The sequence below is a fragment of the Megascapheus bottae genome, chromosome 2, assembly GCF_031878675.1.
Source record: "Megascapheus bottae isolate mThoBot1 chromosome 2, mThoBot2.hap1, whole genome shotgun sequence".
NCBI lineage: Eukaryota > Metazoa > Chordata > Mammalia > Rodentia > Geomyidae > Megascapheus > Megascapheus bottae.
The window spans coordinates 4,895,520-4,899,930 of NC_143510.1; positions in this window are offsets into that span (position 1 = coordinate 4,895,520).

Sequence of the window (4,411 nt, forward strand, 5' to 3'; positions counted from 1 at the left end):
AATCAAAGACCTCAATGTCAGACCGTGAAACTGCTACACAATAGAGACACTGGAACTCATAGGCACAGGCAAAAGATTCCTGAACAGAATCCCAGGGTCACAACAGATTGGAGAGAGTCTTGATAAATGCAACTACTTAAAAATAGAAAGTTTCTGCACAGATAAAAGCATAACCACAAAAGTAGAGACATAGCCAACCAACTGGGAAAAGGTATTTACCAATAATACATCAGACAAATGTTTAATATCCAGTATCTACAGGGAATTCAAGAAACTAATCCCCTCCCCCAAATGGACAAGGGAACTAAAGAGAGACTTATCAAAAGAAGAGGTTAAAATGGCAGAAAAAGCATATGAGAAAATGCTCATCATCCATGGTCATAAAGGAAATGCAAATAAAAACAACCCTAAGATACTGCCTTACCCCAACAAGAATGGCCAAGATTTTGAACTCAGACAATGACAGATGCTGGCGGGGTTGTGGAGAAAACAGAACTCTGCTGCACTACTGGTGGGATTGTAAGCTAGTTAAGCCACTCTGGAAAGCAGTGTGGAGGTTTTTTAAAGAACTGAAAATTGACATTCCCTACGATCCCGCCATATCACTCCTGGGCATCTATCCTGAACATCATAACCCAAGATATGATGAGGATACCTGCTCAGCTATTTTCATCTCTGCACTATTCACAATAGCCAGGCGATGGAAACAATCCAGATGCCCCACTGCAGATGAATGGATACAGAAAATGTGATATATATACATATATATATACATACATACATACATACATACATACATACATACATACATTCAGTGGAATTCTACATAGCCAACAGACAAGATAAAATAATAGCATTTGCAGGGAAGTGGATGAATCTACAGTGAATCATGTTGAGTGAGACAAGTCAAGACCAAAGGAACAAAAGGCACGTTATATCCTTAATATGTGGCTATTAGATCCAAACAATACAAGAGCGAGGACTCAATATTTGCGTACCCAATGCTATGGACATGGTACAGGAAATATAAATACAACCACATAGACATAAAAATTTATGACTATAAACATAATATTTTATTACATAGATTAATACGTATATATGACATACAAACCCTCAGCTTAATTTTAATTATGTTCTAAAAAAATGTAAGTGCCAATGATTGTATATAGAGATTCCCTTTTTGAATACTTGTTTGCTAAATACATCATTTGAAATATGATGTAAAAAATCAATGTTATTAAATTCTTTAATAAAAAATAAAGGTAGCCAGGTATGCACATCTGTAGTCTCAGGATGAAGAGAATGGGAGGATTGTGATTCAAAGACAGCTCACACAAACAGTTAGTGAGACCTCAGCCAGGTGTCAGTGACTGAAACCTGTAATCCTAGCTACTCAGGAGGCTGAGCACTGATGATCATAGCTTGAAGCCAGTTCAGGTAAGTAAGTCTCTAAGACTCATATCCAAATTAACCAACCACCAAGAGGCCAGAAGTGAAGCTGTGGCACAAGTGGTAGACTGCCAGGCCCAGAGTTTATGCCTCTAAACCAGCACACACACACACGGAGAAAGTAAAGAAGGAAGGAAAAGAAGGCAGGGAAGGGAGGGAAGGAAAAAGAATAAAGAAAGGAAGGAGGGAGGGAAAGAAGGAAGGAAAGAATGAGGGAGAGAAAAAAAGGCAGTTAGAAAGGAGGGAAGCTAGGAAGGAGGTAAGGAGGGAGAAAGGAGGAAAGGCAGGAAGGAGGGAGGGAAGGAAAGAAAGAAGGAGGAAAGAGGAAAGAAAGAAATGATAGAGGGAAGGAAAGAAATCCCAAAAGCTTTAAATACTGTCTTCTTCTTGATCCTCTTCCATTTTTCTCTGATGAAAGATGCAAAGTAGTGTCCATTTTGTCTCCATGCTAAACTGGTGGTCTCCCATTTAATCATCCCTGTGTATGTTTACAGCCAGTCACATACCAATGTCCATTCCACCCAAAAGAATTTTAAAACTTTCCAGTCTTGATGCATCACTTTTCACCAGCTGATCTAGGTCTTCCTGGAGCTCAGTTCCACCGCTCCCACTCTCTTGTAATGTTCACTTAAAGTATCTTGCCTTTTGCAGCTCAAACCCCAGCTCATCTTTTCACTTCTGCTAACCATAACCAGTCATTTCTATAAACTCATTTTTGCATTGTATCTTGGAGTACTTATTCCTTCCACGTGTGTGTGTGTGTGTGTGTGTGTGTGTGTGTGTGTGTGTGTGTGTGTGTGTGTATGTGTGTACACCAGTACTGAGGCTTGAATTCAGGACCTAGGCACTGCCCCTTAACTATTTTTCTCAAGACTGGCAGTTCATCACCTGAGCCACAGCTCCATTTCCACCTCCTATTATTGATGAATGAGTGTACTTTTTGCTGGGGTGCCATGTATCCCCATCCTTGGAGAATGAGATGTAAATAGCACCTTGATTATAGATAGACATTTTTTGTGTGTCATGGGGCTTGAACTCAGCCTGGAAGCTGTCCCTGAACTCTTCAGCTCAGGGGTACAGCTCTACCCTTGAGCCAAGTGCCACTTCCCATTTTCTATGAGTTAAATGGAGATAAGAGTCTATGGTTCTTTTGTGCCTGGGCTGGTTTTGAACCTTGATCTTCAGATCTCAACTTCCTGAGTAGCTAAGACTACACCACCACACCAGCTTAGATAGACTTTCAAATGCTTCCCAATTTAATATGTAACTGAAGAATTTAACTGGTACAATTAAACAATATCAGATGACTATGTCATTGCTTTTTTTCTCCCTTCTTTTTTGACGCTTGTACTAGAGATTAAACTCTGGGCCTCACATTCTCCCTTTGCTTTTTGGCTTAAGATTAGCATTCTACCAAGTGAGCCACAGCTCTGCCTCTGGATTTTTATTTGTTAATTGGAAATTAGACTCACAACCTTTCCTGCCTAGTCTTACTTTGAACCTGTGGTCCTCAGATCTCAGCCTCTCCTGAGGAGCTAAGATTATAGGTGTGAGTCACCAGAACTCAACTCAATAGCCACTTTTAAAATTCTGTCTTCTAGCATGCAATACAGTTCCAGAAAATGAGGTAGGTGTGATAAGACTGTGACAGTTGAAGAAAAACACTGGTATTAGCAGGCTTGGAACATAGGGTATTTTATTCCCCATATTTAATTAACATAATTAGATAGATTTGGACACTTTTTATTATTGTCAAAAATTGGAATAACAAATTTAGAGAGTTTGGAGGTTTGGGATTATTTTATTTTACTTTTTAAAATTTTATTTCATTGCTAGTACTTGGATTTGAACTCAGGTCCCAAACACTGTCCCTTTTCTTTTACATTAAGGTTGATGTTCTGCCATTTGAGGCATATTTCTACCCTGGGATTTTTGCAGGTTAACTGGAGATAAGAATCTCGTGGACTTTCCTGCCTGGGCTGGCTTTGAACTGCCGTCTTCAGATCTTACCTTCCCAAATAGCTGGTATTACAGGCATGAACCACCAGTAACTCTAAATGACTTCTATTTGCCATCAGAGATCAGGGAGGTCTCTATCTTTCAAAAGAAAATGAGAACTGCCAGCTGTGTGATGAGATTAGGAAACAAACAACAGAGTGGGGGGAAAATCCTCCATCAGCCTATCAACTTACTTTTAAGTAAGGGTTGGGTAGGAAGGCAATTCCTGATCAGGTAGGCCAGACTCTCTTTATTTGCAGGAAAAAATCCTGATTTGAGATTTAAATGCTTCTTTTAAGCTTCCGTTTAATTGTGTGGTATGTAACATGAGTGCGTCTATGTTGGTTTGGAGCTCAATCCAAATTCATGACTTTTCATTGTTTTCTTTAACATATTGTGTTCCAGTACTGGATTTAGGAAATAAAAGAGCTCTCACAGAAATTAGACCCTTTCTTAGAAGATGTCACCACTGACAGAGATGTTCATGAGAGGCTTGTCTGCCTACAGAGATACTTTTGGACACTGTGTATTTGATTATTTTACACCTTTTAGTTTTTTAAATACCTTTGTATTACTCCTTATGCTCTCTGTGTTCACGCCCATCAGACACACAATGGTAAGCTATTCCATAAAAAATCACTTAGAGAAAGAAATCCTTTCAATCGGGTAATTAAAATCAGATAAATTTCCTTAGAAAATACAGAACTGACCTGAGAAACAACATTGTTTCACTTGATTCCTTTTGGTATTGTTTAATGAAGATGGGAATAGAATATAGAATATAGAAATCTACCTGTAAAAGTCATTCCTGCCCAGACCTCTTTTGTCCATGCATTTTTATAGATGCACAGCTAAATTAATTGGAGCTCACAGCTGGCAGCATCTTCATTGCTTGTTCTTGATGCTACTCAGATACTGTCATTATTTAATGTATGTCTTAACCAACAAAGATGATCAAGCT